Here is a 17,781-nt window from a genome sequence, read left to right as displayed (position 1 = left end):
TAATCTAGTCTGTCTACCAAGACAGGTAGTGCTTTACACCATCCTCTCCTATTGGGTGACTTTCAATGTGTATATTATTATTCGTATTGTAAAGAACATGATACATTTTATCACTCTATTTGCTTCTTCTTCCACTGTATGGTAATCGCCTTCCTACTGGGCAGATAACACAAAAGCATGTGCACACTCAGGCTCCGGGACTGAAATGAACGGTCAGTTATGAGATGCTGGTAAGATTTACACAATAAGAAGACAGAAAGGCCTTCTCAACTCAATTAGTGAGGATCTTGACCTAAGGCAACCTGTGTTGGATTGTGTTTCTTGTCAGAAATGCACCCATAATATCAGTTAAGCACTTACGCAGCACAGAGGTGATACCTAATTGTGTATTTTTGCATTAATGAAGAGCCTTCCACTTAATGTGAAGGTTCAGTCTACTAGGTAAGCTTTATCTTCCTTTCCACCCTCTCTGCACTCTCTTTTTATACACACATTCCTCTACTTTTGAGAAACTTTCTCACAAGCAGTTGTCACAGAGTTCTGTCTCATGAGAACATCTGACAACCAACGGGAGGAAGCAGCGCCTTATCCAAAGTAATGCCTTAGACATTAGAGGGACAGAATCAAAACAAGGCGTGAATTCCAAGTAAGTCACTCTTCAGTTTGATTCACCGAAGTAACACTTCTGCCGTGTTCAGAGTCCTCATTAGCAGGAGCCAGCAAAGCTGCTGGATTTTATAAATATCCACAGATACAGTACTGTGTGCATGGGCATGCGCGCACACACACAGCTGGGAATGAATGAGGGCTATCATGTGAAAGCATGCCTTCTGATTTTGCCTCAGATGTAATTACAATGTTAAAGGGAGAAAAATAAAATCTACCTAAAGTGTAGGCACTGACCAAAAAGCAGCCTGTTCTTACTTCTGCTTTGGCCATCACCTGTGCAGCTTCATCTTTTAAATACCATGAATCATTTACTCATCTCCACAGATATTTATTGAACTCCAATTATATGGAAGACACTGTTCTAGGAACCACACGGTTGCCAAGTTGAGTGAGTCTGATTTCCCAAAGGACCTCGTAGTTTAAAGAGGCTGAGGACACAAGTATGATAGTAAATATGTTATTACGTATGCATGCATACATATGTATAAATAAACAAAACAAGGCCAAGTTTCATGAGAGCAGCATAAAATACTTCTGAATTACTAGAGCATGATATGTTTTATTGAAGGTATTTTTTTTGGTTGTGCTATATTCATTATGCATAATGCTATGGGCTAATTAAAGTTTACATGCCAAGATTTTAATCTGGAATTTTTAAGAGTACTTTTTAAATTCTGTATTTCTGTGTAAGGATTTAGCAGTTATTAGAGTTACGTGGGCTTTTGAGCCAAGGAAAGAAGGGTACTGTGCATTTTTAAGGGCTCAATTGTGAGAACAGACTCTTAAAAGCATTATGCTAAAACCAGAATAGCTGTAGAAAACATCCAGTAAGTTTAAACACTTTTGGTCATTTATTGTCAAAAAGGTGAGTCTCACTGCTTTGTAGCAAATCTCAAATTATGTAATATTGCATATCTAAGCCAGATATTAATATTCTAATAATATATCAGTGAGCATTTATTGTCAACATTAGAAATATTGCTTCATGACATTAATTTGCCCGTATTGTGTTAAATGAAACTTGCCTAAAAATGATACAATTTTTATAAATTGACAGAAATGTAATTATATATTTATTGTTTGTATAATTTTACTTAATTAAGGAATGGCCCTATACATAGTACTTCTTCGAGTTCAATAAATATACTTAATAATTAATGCCACTGAAACAATAATTAGAAGCACTGACCATTTCAATTATTATTATTAAGGCTCAATTAAACACTCATTTTAAATATTCATTTTTCTGTGCTATTCATTTACATGACTTCTGAAATAACTTTAATTCAAGATGATTTATCTTAAGACTTTGCTTGTGACATATTTTAAAAGTCTATTCAGATGGACCAAAACAACTTGATGGATGATTTTTCAGTTCAGTTCAGTTCAGTTCAATCGCTCAGTCATGTCTGACTCTTTGCAACCCCATGGACTACAGCACACCAGGCCTCCCTGTCCATCACCAACTCCCAGAGTTTACTCAAACTCATGTCCATTGAGTCAGTGATGCCATCCAACCATCTCATCCTCTGTTGTCCACTTCTCCTCCTGCCTTCAATCTTTCCCAGTATCAGGGTCTTTTCTAATGAGTCAGTTCTTTGCATCAGGTGGCCAAAGGATTGGAGTTTCAGCTTCAGTTTTAGTCCTTCCAATGAACATTCATGATTGATTTCTTTTAGGATGGACTGGTTGGATCTCCTTGCAGTCCAAGGGACTCTCAAGAGTCTTCTCGAACACCACAGTTCAAAAGCATCAATTCTTCAGCGCTCAGCTTTCTTTATGGTCAACTCTCACATCCATACATGACCACTGGAAAAACCATAGCTTTAACTAGATGAACCTTTGCTGGCAAAGTAATGTCTCTGCTTTTTAATATACTGTCTAAATGGGTTTTTTTTAATGGGCTGGTAGGAGCCTAGACAAACTAGTGTTACAAGCAGTTCAGGCTGATACTTTCCATGACACTGTTGGTGGAGCGGGCTTGGAGTGGGTGTACCGAACAGTTGTTAGGACACTGAGGGTTCTTGCAGCTCAAGCAGTGCTGAGAACACAAAATCTTAAAATTCACACAGTCCAAGGATCTTCAAAGCTTCTTGAGGTTATCTAAATGCTAACGGTAATCTTATGAGACTTGTGTTACTATTGCCATTTTGTAAGACTGAAGCTGAGAGCCAAGTACCTAATTAAGAAGTTAACCCTGATTTAGAATCCATGGTGGCCTAAATGCCAGAGCTCTGATCTGTTGACTACAGAAAGTTGCATTCTCACTGAGAAAAGACCCTAGGGGCTTCAGGTTGGAGTCTGTTCCTCTACTGGCCCATCACTAGAATGGACACCAGAGAATGGTTCCTTGGGGATAAAAATACCTGATAAAAAGGATGCACCCTCAGGTATGTTTTACTCTAACAAGCAACATTAGCTGATTGCACTATCCATCAGTTGAGACAGTCACAGGGTCATAAAATATTAAAACCAAAAGGGATTAGAAATATAATCAAACCTACCCCTTCTTCTAAGTGGTTCCACAACTATATAAAATTAAATTTGTAAGCAGTCCGACTCTTTGCAACCCCATGGTCTGACCATGGAATTCTCTAGGCAAGATTACTGGACTGGGCTGCCATTCCCTTCTCCAGGGGATCGTCCCGATTCAGGGATCAAACCCAGGCCTCATGCACTGCAGGCAGATTCTTTACCATCTGAGCTACCAGGGAAGCCTGTGAGAAGTCATAGTTGTTTGCTTTTCCCATATTTCCTTTGCCAGTACTGATTTAGGAAATGAAAACATTCTGGCTCAGCTGGTAAAGAATCCGCCTGCAATGTGGGAGACCTGGGTTCGATCCTGGGGTTGGGAAAATCCCTTGGAGAAGGGAAAGGCTACCAACTCCAGTATTCTGACCTCGAGAATTCCACGGACTGTATAGTCCATGGGGTCACAGAGAGTTGGACATGACTGAGCGGCTTTCACTTTCAAAGTTTTTCAAACAAGTAAGAGAGAACAGGAAAATATCTGGCATGTTACATTCATCTGAGAGACACTCATGTTATTAAAATGTGAAATCTATCAAGCATAGAGTAACTAATTTGAGATGAGGTATAAGGTATAATAATTCCTGACAGTGAGGAGCGCCGCTCATACTGTCTACTTACTCTGGCTATGACAATTAGCTTTACATCGCTCCCTTTGATACACCTGAGTCAGAATGCTATCTTTAACAATACCTGAAGGAGTTCTGTAACACAGGTTTTTTAAAAACAGTGAATATACAGGAATAAACTATGTACAGTTCACCAAAGATGACTATAATTACATATGAACTACTATGTTTATTTAATTGTGTTCCACAAGTAAAATTAAGGTTCTCTTTTCTACCTCTTCTGATATATTGTTTTTTATTAGTATGTATTCAGCAAATACTTGTTGCTCACCTACCAGACATCATAGGGAAAAACTCAAACGAACTTTTTGGCTAACCCAATACAAAGTTGAGTAAGACATCTGATTTGCATTTATTAAAAATCTACTATTCCACAGAATCTGGGGAATAATCAACACCACCAGGAAAAAGTGAGACAGTTGGAAATAGATCAGACAATAGAATGTGATCACTCTTCTTGAGTAAAATATACCGAAGTAAACTGCTCTTGCTAGAAGACAGGCTGAATCTTTGCACTGAGGAAAACTTTGAAACACCTGAAAAAAATCCCTTTGGGAAGCCCCTTTGTTTAGGCGAGCTTGCTTGATCTTTTGGTATGCATGTTTCTACAACTAAATTGGACATAAATTGTTTACTTTGTAGCTAATGAAGCAAAAGAAAGTCACTGATGGATGTTAACACAAATTTAGAATTTCTGCACAGAGGGAGCAGGCAGATACACACACACCCTTCTTCTTCCCTCCCTCCACCACGCAGCTGGAACAGTCTGGGCTTGACTAGAGGCTCTGGGGAAGATGTCCTTTTGGAGTAAAGGACTTTGTGGAGGACACTGAGCAGTTACATAAGTCATAAATTACAGAAATATCCTCTCACCATGAGAGTTTTGACTGTGATAGTCCCCTTCACACCTCTCCCCATTAACTTACTGCTTTCAACTGGCACTTCTTTTGAGAAGTCTCTTTTGTACAAAAGCACTGGGATTTTTTTTTTTTTAACTTACATGGAACTATATTGTAAACACCTTGTCAACTGGGTTCCAATGTCTTAGATATCTTTTCATATTAGCACATACAGATCAATTTCATTATTTTAATGGTGAAATATTTCAAATATAGAAATACAAGAATATGCTTAACACCAATTGATTTTAAAATTTCTATAATTCTTGGCCAACACTAGTGATCTTTCTGAACATACAGGTGACATCACCTGCATACCTCTGTGAATACATTCATAGTGTGTGGTTTTCCATAGAAGAGGTTGTTAAGAGAATTTCAGAGTTGCTATCTCTAACCATTGATAGATACTGCTGACTTGCTGCCCAAACAACCCTGCTTATTGTATCAATGGTGTTGTGGACCTGTCTGTTGTCTCACATTATCATCAGCTCATGCAACTATGAATCAATAAGATGAGGGTCATTAACTCATTATTGTTTTAATTTCGCATTTCAGTGATGACTAATGTTGCTGATACACTGTTTCATAGGTTTGCCATTCCTTTGTATTTCTTCTCCAAATTGCACTTTGAATCCTTTGACCATTGGGGAAAAAACACAAATCAAAAAACTTCTGTCTTTTTCTAGTTGATGTTTTGGAAGTGCTGTACATATTCCATAAGTTAATCCATTACTTGGTAAATATATTGAAATTATTTCTCTCTCAATCATTCATTTCCCTTTTAAGCTTATATTTCTTGTAAAGAAATTTTAAATTCTTATCATGTCGATCTATCATATTTTCTGGTTTTCTGTCCTATTTAGGAAGTCTTTTATCATCTCACAACTTTTTAAAAAAATTCTAGATATTCTTTTATTTTCTCACGCCATGCTCTTCTATTCATCAAATATTTGTGTAAGATGCTAACTACAGGTCTAATTTTACTACCTATGTGTCACAAATTACTTATTGAAATGCTACATTTATTATAAACCACTCTTATATCCACAATCTGCTTCCGGCTGTTTAGTCTGTTAACAATCTAAGTGTTTATTCACATACCAAGATAACACTGCTGCAATTACTCTAATTTTAAAGTATGTTTTGATAGCTAGGAAGACAATTCCCCCCTCTCATTTATTTTTTAATATATCACTGAGCATGAGGCGGGGGGTGGTTGAAATGGGCAAATATATTAATAATCAAGAGGTAAATTTCTAGTTATAAAATAAGTAATGGGGATGAAATGTACAGCACACCAACTAAGTTAATAATACTGTATTGTATATTTGAAAGTTGCCAAGAGAATAGAATCTTAAAAATTCTCATGATAAGAAAGAAAATTTGTACTATGTATGGTGACAGAGGTTAACTAAGCTTACCGGGGTGATCATCTTCCACTATATACAATATAAACCACTACGTTATACACCTGAGACTAATATAATGTTACGTGGCACTTGTATCTCAATTTTAAAAAAATCACTGACTATATATATTTTATCTAACATATAAATATACATGTGTCAATATCAATTTAAAAAATTATTGGAACTTGAATTAGGAATGCAATATATAGAATTATATAGGAATGAGTGTTTTTAAAAATCAGTATTTAAATTTGTTTAGGTTTTCTTTTAGGTCCTTCAGTAAAGTAATATAATTTTCTTTATATATGTTACTCCTTTCTTGCTAGGTTTATTTTTAGATATTTTGTGGAATTTGTTATCATCATATTTATATACTATGAATGGGCTCCTTTTCATTACATTTTTAAATTATTTTTAATATGTAGGAAAACTATTGCTTTTGTATATGCCTCTTATATTTGCAACTTACTCATGTATCCTTCTATTTTTAATATATTATATCATATATATTATTTTAACATACTCTACTTTTTTCAACCTTCTGGATTTTCTATTTCCAAAACCAAAGTCTCTAAATACCGACAGTTTATTCTCTTCCAATGTTACTACCTCTACTTTATTTTCGGAGAAGGCAATGACCACCCACTCCAGTACTCTTGCCTAGTAAATCCCATGGACGGAGGAACCTGGTAGGCTGCAGTCCATGGAGTCGCCAAGATCGGACATGACTGAGCGACTTCACTTTCACTTTTCACTTTTATGCATTGGGGAAGGAAATGGCAACCCACTCCAGTGTTCTTGCCTGGAGAATCCCAGGGACGGGGGAGCCTGGTGGGCTGCCGTCTATGGGGTCGCACGGAGTCGGACACGACTGAAGCGACTTAGCAGCAGCAGCAGCAGCTACTTTATTTTCTTATTACAATGGCTAGGACCTTGAAAATGGGGTTGAAGACAAGTGATGATAGTACTTTTGTGTATGTTCTGACCTTAGCGGGAAAGCTTTTAACAATTTGCCAAATATTTTTCTTACTGTAGGTCTTTGCAAGACAGCCATTGTCAGTTTTAGGAAATGTATTTTTCTCCTTAGATAGTTTTTCATTAAAAAAAATTAAAGCTAAGTTTTATCAAATGGAGTTTTTTTAGGCATCTATATAGTTGATCATACGGATTTTCATAGTCTCTTGGACTGCAAGGAGATCAAACTAGTCAATCCTAAGGGAAGTCAGTCCTGAATGTTCATTGGAAGGACTGATACTGAGGCTGAAACTCCAATACTTGGTCCACGTGATTCGAAGAACTGACTGCTTGGAAAAGCCCCTAATGCTGGGAAAGGTTAAAGGCAGGGAGAGAAAGGGATGACAGAGGATGAGATGGTTGGATGGCATCACCGACTCGATGGACATGAGTTTGAGCAAGTTCTGGGAGTTGGTGATGGACAGGGAAGCCTGGCATGCTGCAGTCTAGGGCCGCAAAGAGTCAGACACAACTGAGCGACTGAACTGAACTGACTAATTTACTAATTGGTGAATTGCATCTATAGATATCTTGATGTGAAACCATCCTTACATTCTGAGACATACCTTATTTAGTTATGATCTGATTCTTATTTCCATTTGCTAAAATTCTATTTAAATATTCTATTTAAAAAGTATTCCGGCCTGGAGAATTCCATGGACTGTATAGTCCATGGGGTTGCAAAGAGTTAGACATAACTGAGCAACTTTCACTTTCAGTTTTCAGAGTATGTGTATGTAACATTAGCCTCATTGAAAAGGTTAAGAAGCTTTCCTGCAGTTTCCATGCCATGGAAGGTTTTATGTAACAAATACTCAATGACTTGACTGTTAACCATATCTTACCTAAATAACCATATGAGTTTCATATCTTTCTTAGTGTTAATATCCATATGATCACAGTATATTTGCTAAAAACTATGAGGTTAACATTGGCACAATACTACTAACTATACTGCATACTTTATTTTCAAAATATATGATTAAACTAACTTTACAAATAACAACCAGCATCAGTTTTATACCATTTTCTTCCCATCAGTTATATTTTACCACAGTTCTTTAGCCCAAGCTAGCCTTATTTCTAAAATATCATTGTGAAAATCTGTACAAAAGCTGCAGCACAGAGACACTCCAAAAAACACGCTCTAACTATCTGTTTCTTTGGAAAGACCTCTTCAATCTGAGTCTATCACTCCATTTCTCTGCATGAGGTACTCTGTTGAAATGTCAAAGAAATGGTTTAGAGGAGGAAAGAAGTGATAAAAGGAAAAGACTGATTTAAAATCAACCATGCTAGACACAATGTGAATTCAGGAACAAAAAAAAAACATTAGTGGAAAAACTGATGAAATCTGTGGCTTAATTAATAGTATTGGACCAATGTTAATTTCTTAGTTTTAATAAATACATCATGGCTATGTAGATGTTACTAGTAGGGGAACCTGGGTTAACAGTAGAAGGAAAATCATTGTATTCTCTCAGATACTTCTTCACAAATCTAAAATGATTCCCAAAACAGGTTCAGCCACAAATCTTGAAAAGACCTATTTTTGAGCTTGTTTTTTGTTTTGTTTGTTTAGTCTCTAAATTGTATCTGACTCTGTGACCCCATGGACTGTAGCCCACCAGGCTCCTCTGTCCATGGGATTTCCCAGGCAAGAATATTGAAATGGTTGCTATTACCTCCTCCAGAGGATCTTCCCAACCTGGGCATGGACCCCACATGCAGAAGTGAAAAAGGTTCTGGTGCATAGTAGTCATCATACATTGTCAGCTCCTCTGTCATCCACCATCCCACATTCTCCTCCACCAGGAGTCCAAGGTTGTACTGTTTAATTACTCTGTGCCTAAAATATGAATTTCTCATCTAACAGAAGAGGCTATTAGTGTGTATATGCGTGTGTGTACATGCACACAGAATGTGTGAATGGTTCTACAAACAGCTGTTTAGATATGAAGGTGCAGAAAAGTGATGATAATAAAGACTACTAGCTACCATACACTCTGAATTACTTATATGTGAAGTTCTACACTGAGAACTTTCTACAAATTATCTCACTCTATGCTTACAACAGTCCTATAAATTAGGATTGAACCTTATTTAAAATTGAGGAAACATACTCAGAAAAATAGGTCACTTACCCAAATTCACTGCCAGTAAGCTCCACGGTTCAAACACAGAGATTATGTTCTAAAATGCCACTTAATTATGTTATTTACTTATGATAATAACAATGTGGTTGAAGCTTAATTTTAAAAAACGTACAGACTGACATTTGACTTAATATACAAGTTATCTAGGGTCATAAAATTTCAATACCTTCAAGTAACTATGTCACCACAGGGAAGTCACAATCTCTATAGTTTTCATTTTTTTTCATTTGTAAGACGGGCATAATACCTGTTTTTTTTTTTTAATACCTGTTTTAAGGCTTAAAATTAAGCTTCAACCGCATTGTTGTTATCATAACTAAATAACGCCTTATGGAATTACTTTTAAAATTAAAAATTAAAATTATTTAAATTTTAATAAAAGTAAAATTAAAAATTATTACTTTTAAAAGACCGATTGTTTCTTTAATTAATGTTATTATAGGAAGTATTCATTCATGTGTCATAACTAAATTATCTATGTCCTTCCTTATTGATAGAATGCCACTGTAAGTCATTATTGGCTAAAGCAGTGACACTGTTCAGTGATGGTTACAAAACCACATGATGTCACCTGGCCTGGCACTTGATTGAAATGACAGATGTAAACATGACATTATTCTGACTGCTCTGGGAAATGCATCTGAAAGAGGTCAGGAGTGAGACAGTTTTACCTTAGGTCATCATTAACTCAAGTTCACAGAGATACTTTCAGACATAATCAAAAGAATTAACATGGTTTTGCCGGAATTAGCTCAACTTTAGATTATACTGCCTTTTTTTTCCTTTCAGTCTTTTGCCAGAAGATGGAAAGGATAGTGGAGGTGGGAGAGGGGGACACAATTCCAAATGCACATACAAAATACTTTATATTTTGAATAAATCCTTAGCTCGGAAAATAGCAAGATGCTTTTTGCGGAGTCCAAGTTAGCACTTTAACCAAATTACAGTATAATCATATTTTCCAGTTTCTTTTTTAAATTTTTAAAATTTATTTTTAATTGAAGGGTAATTGCTTCACGATATTGTGTCGGCTCCTGCCATGCAACAACACGAATCAGTCTCAAGCAAACACATGTCCCCCTCCCTCCTGAAGCTCTCCCCAGCCCCCTGCCCCATTCCACCCCTCTAGACTGTCCCAGAGCCGTGGTCTGAGCTCCCAGTGCCCACACGGAGCTTCCCACTGGCTATCTATTTCATACATGGTGGAGTATATATGTCAGTGCAGCTCTCTCAATTCGCCCCACCCTCTCCTTTCCCCACTATGTCCAAAGTCTGTTCTCTATGTCTGAGTATCTCTTCCTGCCCTGCCAATAGCGTCATCTGTATCACTTTTCTAGATTCTGTATATATGTATTAACATACAAAATATGCATTTCTCTGACTTACTTCACTCTGTATAACAGGATCTAGGTTCATCCACCTCACTAGAACTGACTCAAATGTGTTCCTTTTATGGCTAATATCTCATTGTATAGATGTACCACAACTTCTTTATCCATTCATCTGATGACGGACATCTAGGTTGCTTCCATGTCCTAGCTATTGCAAATAGAGCTATTATAAACACTCGGGTACACGTGTCTTTTTCAATTATGGTTTTCTCAGGGTATATTCCCCATAGTGTCCCAAATAGGAAAAGGAGTATGTCAAGGCTGCATATTGTCACCCTGCTAATTTAACTTATATGTGGAGTACATCATGAGAAGTGCTGGGCTGTATGAAGCACAAGCTGGAGTCAAGATTGCTGGGAGAAATATCAATAACCTCAGATATGCAGATGACACCACCCTTATGGCAGAAAGTCACTCATGACTGAGTGACTGAACTGATTCCCCATAGTGGGATTGCTAGGTCATATGGTAAAGTTTCTCTTTTAATTCAAGTGCACAGAATAGATAATGGTCATTCTTAACTCACAATACATTCTTACTATCCAAGCATTGCCATGACTGACTTTTACCGATTTAATTGGTTATTTATTTTTAATAATGAAGTAAGCACCTTTAACTCTATTATTCAAAACAAAAGCTGAGGTCTTAATAATTATTAGAAAATAGCTACTAATATGTGATCTCCCATCCCATTCCCCGAGCTCCCAGAAACTACAGTAAATTTCACCTTTAATTCCTTGACCATTGGCCTCTCACTTCCCCTATATATGGTTTTTATTCTATTCTTATTCCTTAAAAAGTAACATTTTTATATCGTTGCTTTTCACTTTATGAAAATCACAGTATATGTAATTTCTACTTAATATATTACTAAAATAAGTATCTTTTTGCTAATAGATTACTAATATATATATATTTTGTGTGGCACTGCACTGTATTTGAGTTGCTATATAGTTCTCTTTCTAACTTGTAGCATAAAAGTAGCTTTTTGTTTGCTTTTTTCTGTATCTTGATTTCTACATAAATGTAAAGAATTCTGAGACAGGTTGCAAATCAAGGTCTTTGAAGTTGTTTGATGTCCCCTCATAGTGTTTCCAGGCTCTTACACGAGATCTCCTAAAGCAATTATCATTGTTTTGGGAATTCTAACCTTGACATGTTACTAACCCTTCAATTTTCTGTGATACAGAAATATTTCTATGTACTTTATTAATTTTGCTCAAGGACCAGCAAAATTTTCTGTAAAACAGTGAACATTTTATGCTTTGCATGCTAGATGATCTGTTAGAATTTTAGCTCTTCCTTTTGGCAAGAAAGGAGCCATAGGAACCTCATAAACAAATGAGTGTGGTGATGTGCCAATAAAACTTTATTTAAACCACTGGCCTATAGATGATAAATATCAATATGTTACAGAGTGGCCAGTCATTTAAAATCACAATGTACTGAACACATAATTGCTATTACTGTATGTTACAGTATATAATATTATGCATTTATTTTTCAGGCTATTTCTTTGTAAGTAGCAAGAAACTGACACCAAAACTTTTCCAATAACTTCAAAACAACAAATAAATCAAATCTGAATAACGCCAGCTATTTTTTCCCCAACAACTCAGTAAGGTATATACTATTTTGCCCAATTTATGCATGAAAAAACTGAGGATCAGAGAATTTAAATAACTTGTTCAGTCACATTGAATACATAGTAAATAAATGAGTATTTGAGCTTGGATTTTCTAGTCCCAACACTTACACCTCTTTACTTCAAGTATGTACCCCCATGTGTCCACATGCAATGAAAAATCACTGTGCTCTTTATTTCTGAATCCTAACAGCTACCACTACTAACATTTACTGAAAGTTTTCCTCTTTTAACATCCTCAACACTACGCCAAGTCCTTTTCATACAGTACCTCATGTGATCCTTAGTCTTTAATATTAAATTTTAATGTGATTTTGTGCTATCCTACTGTAAGCATGAAGAAACTATAACTTGTCAGTGAAAGTGAAAGTGTTAGTCGCTTAGTCCTGTCCCACTCTTTGAGATCCCCCAGACTGTAGCCCATCAGGCTCTTCTGTCCATGGAATTCTCCAGGGAAGAATACTGAAGTAGGCAGCCATTACCTTCTCTAGGGGCTCTTCCCGAACCAGGGATCGAACCCAGGTCTCTTATATTGCAGGCATCAGATTCTTTACCATCTGAGCTACAGGGAAGCCCATAGCTTATCAAGGTGAAGCAAATCGCTCAGTCACATAGCTAGTAATTCACTGAATCAAAAATCACAAAGAAGCACCAAAGCTGGTGCCCTGGGAACCCTGTCTCCCATCTGACCACATGTACAATCGTGGGTGAGACATTCTTCCAGGGAAAATGAAGACATTGCTTTAAAAACACTGGTCAAGCAGCTGTCTGGCTGTGAGTTATCATGATATATCTTACCACTATTCATGTTTTCCTGCAATATAAACTTTTCCGCCAGAGCCATAAATTATCTTGCACTCTCAGTTCAATTCAGTCGCTCAGTCATGTCTGACTCTTTGCGACCTCATAGACTGCAGTATGCCAGGCTTCCCTGTCCATCACCAACTCCCGGAGCTTACTCAAACTCATGTCCATTGAGCCAGTGATGCCATCTAAACATCTCATCCTCTGCTGTCCCCTTCTCCTCCAGCCTTAAATCATTCCCAGCAACAGGGTCTTTTCAAATGAGTCAGTTCTTCGCATCAGGTGGCCAAAATATTGAAGTTTCAGCTTCAGCATCAGTCCTTCCAGTGAATATTCAGGACTGATTTCCTCTAGGATGGACTCTAGTGTCCTCAATTTCCATAATCCAGGGTACTTCTTTCTCAGAAATATCACAACTATTTTCCTTTGAAAGGCAAAAAGAAGCTGCTTTCTGAGAGATTATCATTTCTGGCATGATTGTCAAAATACTGCTGAAACAGATTCTGAAAACATTTCTTTTAGAGAAGATACACTTGTTTTCCTGAACTGAGACATGCATAACTGCTTGCCTTTCTTCCTCTCGTCCTTCCTTCTACCCATCCATCCCTAGTTAACTCAATCATTCATCATGTATTTTTTTTTTTCATTTATGCCACACTTAGTGGGTGACTACTAGGTGTCAGGCATTAAGTTCAGATGCCTAAACATGATCAGTGACCTCAGGAAGTATACCGTAAAGAAAAGACAGTAGGTATAAAAACAAGCAAATGAATTTAAGTGTTGGTACCCAACATGTGGTTCACCGGGGAGTTTGTTAAAAATGCAGAATGGCAGATTCCACCCCAACCAACGTAATCACAATCTGCATTCAGCAAATATGAGGGGAGATAAAAGTTTAGTTTAGGGTATGCTGAGTTTGAGGAGTTTATGGGACATACAAATAAAGACCCGAAATAGTTAAATATCCATCTTGTGCTTTGTTGGATATTTGGGGCTAGGATTTGGTTGAGGAGTTGCCAGTGTGTGGGGGTTGAAGTCAGAAGAATAGCCAGTAATCTCTTGAAGGAGCAGGAATGTTGAATAGAGGGGAACACCAGCGTTTTGGAGGCTGGAGGAGCCCACCAAAGGCTGAAACAGAAAGGTCAGTGAGTTGAAGAGCAGTGGAAGGCTGTGATGGAAGATGGGCCAGGGAGGAACAGGGAGAGAGGGTTCACTTCACCCCACTTTTCCAAGTGCATTATTTGCTATGTGCTTTCTTAATATGAAAGATACAGACTAATTAGTTGACAATAATATCCTTCAATGTGGGATACTCCAAGACCTACACACTTCAGAGTAGGAAAGGCCAGAAATTAATCAACCTTAAACTTCTCCAATCCACACCACACTACCTAACAAGTAGATGTCAGATTCTAATTTGTTACTGATGACGAGATATTGCTACCTTGTAAGACATGTCTTCCTTAGGTTATGCAAAGGTCTACAAAGCCAAAAAATTGTAATGTAGTTACTGAACAGTACTCACATAATATACTAGACTCTGAATACAACAAGCCTATTTCATGTCAACATTTATTAGCAACTCCATGTACTAGGTCCTAGGGACATAGAGCAAAATAAAATTAGGTTCCAGGTTCTTGAAGGATGAATCTAATGGTAGAGACAGATATAGGATCAGATGCCTTCAGTGTGATGTGGGAAGGGCAGACAATGACATTCATCTTTGTGATGAGAGTTGCATGGCCTGACCTCACCTGGACCTGGCCTGGCATTCTGAGAGTGGTAAACAGCAGAAGCCTTCTGGAAGACATTATACCTGACCTGAGTGACGAAGGGGAGGAAGGATTAGGCAAAGGAAAGAGGGTAAGGGTCTTGCAAGCAGTGAGAATGAAAATGAACAAATGGCCTGTCTTGGGGACTGTGTGTAGAAAGATAGTCTGGAATAACCAGGAGGTTCATCTGAGAGATGAACTGGAGGGATGATCCACTGCATCATTTGGTTTGTTGGCCCAAGAATCTGGGATTATGAAGTGTCTTGATCTCAGCAACCTTGTTCACACAAAAGCTAATGCAGAAACCCTCTAAAGTAAAACAAATAGGGAACTTTCAGATAACTGCGATCCACAGACATATTTTATCATTTGCATATATAATTGATCTATAATCAGTTTCAAGGGTATCTGTGTAAAACGAACTTGAAGGTACAAGATTGGAGGCAGAAAAACTGGTTATTGCAATTTTCTTGGAGACAAGTGATGAGTTCTTAACTAAAATGGTAGCTGTAAGAAGAAGGAAAGTGGGCGGGGGGAGGGGGAAGTGGCCAACTTTAAAAATAATGGGCAAGATTTTGTGACTGACTGAATATAGGAACTGAGAAGCAAAAAGGAGTCCAAAAAGACTTACTAGCTTGATTCAAGCAAATGGGTTTAATAGGAAACACAGCATGGATCCTGCCCTAGACAGACTGCTAGGTTAGTCAGCAAGACACCTGCTCCTAGAAATAACACAAAAGTGCACCCGAGGGCGAGGGTGATAAAGTGAGGAAAAGAATCATTCTCCTCCACGGACAAAATAAAAATACTCTTGTGCATTCTCAGAGGGTCTGAATAAAAGCAATTAATCTCTGGGGGGGAAAAACCTCTCTGGTTTTATTTCACCACTATGCAGTTATCAAACTCTACACTCTAATGAAGAGGGCGAAATAGGTTCAAATACCGAGACTGTTGGCTTCAAACTGTCACGCGAAAACTTTCGTTTTGATTAGCATAATTGAAGTGTTAAATGTGTATCTGCTAAATTGCAATCAAATCAGTAAAATGTTATTCATTTTTTAAATGAATCTGTCAGAAGTTCTACGGGTGTTCTGCCATCAGTGAATTGAATTTGCACAGCTTAACTGCAGATACTACTATTTGATAAGTCGGTAAACTGAGACACTGAAAATTCAGTCTGTTGAAGAGGTAGAGTCAATAGCTGACTTGCAAAATGGACCACCAAGGTTCCCAATAAACCAGACTAATGCTGTCCCTGGTGCGAAGTGAAATGGATTTCTTTAAGGTCCTAAATCAATGTATTGAGAGGCACCAAGTTAGACAACGAAAAATTTACCTACTTCATTCTATCCTGATTCACCACAAATGGAGATTCCAACTTAAAAAATCTTGAGACTATCTGTGAAGTTTTCTGCAGAGTATAAAACATAGCTTCTGGTACAATAAATGAATTAATAATTCATGCCCAGGTCTTCATTTTTCTAAGTCGGACATGTCAGTATTACCCACACTGCCTTCTCCCACTGCTGTTACTGTTCCTCTTCTTCCTCCTCTTCATCCCATCTCCATTTTCACCTCACCTTCACTCTCCTTGCCATCAGTCTTTGAAAGACCTTACACCGAAATATGTCACGACAGGGGGGAATACTTTGACCCTTTTGAGAAAGAGCATTTACAGAATTATTCAACAATAAACCACAGCAAATAAGTCTCTGGATTTCTCTAAAGAAGACATACAAATGGCCAACAGGCACATGAAGGGATGCTCATCATCACTTATTCTTAGAGAAATTCAAATCAAAACTACCATAAGGTATCACCTCACACTGGTCAGAATGGACTTCATCAAAAAGTCTACAAATAATAAATGCTGGAGAGGGTGTGGGAAAAAGGGAACCATCCTACGTTATTGGTGGGAATGTAAACTTGGTGCAGTTACTATGGAAAACAGTATGGATAGTCCTCAAAAAACTAAAAATTGAGTTGTCATATGATCTAGCAATCCCACTCCTGAGCATATATCTAGACAAAACTATAATTAAAAAAGATACATGCACCTTGTATAATCACAGAAGCAATATTTACAATAGCCAAAATATGGAGGGAACTAAATATCCATCAACAGATGAATGGGTAAAGAAGATATGGTACACATGCATGCGCATGCACACTCACACACACACACACAGGACTATTAATCAGTCATAAAAAAGAATAAAATAATCACGCTAAATGAAGTCAGAAAGAGAAAGACAAATACCACATGGTATCACTTATATACAGAATTTAAAGTATAATGAACATATCTACAAAATAAAAACAGGTTCACAAACATAGACAGAACAGATTAACAGACAGAGGGAATATGCTTGTGGTTGCCAAGGGGGAGAGGGGATGAAGGAGGGAAGGATTAGGAGGCTAGGGTTAATAGATGTAAAGTATGATATAGAGAATGTATAAACAATAAGATCCTACTACATAGCACAGAGAACTATATTCAGTATCCCGTATAAACTGTAATGAAAAAGAATACACATATGCATAACTGAATGCAAATTAACAAAACATTGCAAACCAACTATATTTCAATAAAAAAATTTTTTCAATGCAGTCACTGAGTTTCTCTTACACACCAGGAAGATAACAGTGAAAATATAGCAAGACTCCTGCTTTCATGGAGTTTAGAGTCTAGTGTGATGAATAAACAACCAGAGTTAATGCTGTAAATGCTAGGAAATGGGAAGTGCATGATCCCAGAAAAGCATATAGCACAGGAACCTAACTCAGCCCTACTGGGAGGGGAGATTTCTGAAAGGGACAATTTCCTTCACTTATCTGGGGAGCTAGAAACATAAGGGAGAATC

Source organism: Muntiacus reevesi, chromosome 1 (assembly GCF_963930625.1).
Source record: "Muntiacus reevesi chromosome 1, mMunRee1.1, whole genome shotgun sequence".
In the NCBI taxonomy this organism is placed as follows: Eukaryota; Metazoa; Chordata; class Mammalia; order Artiodactyla; family Cervidae; genus Muntiacus; species Muntiacus reevesi.
The sequence above is the reverse complement of the archived record's forward strand: the minus strand, read 5'-3'. Positions refer to the sequence as shown.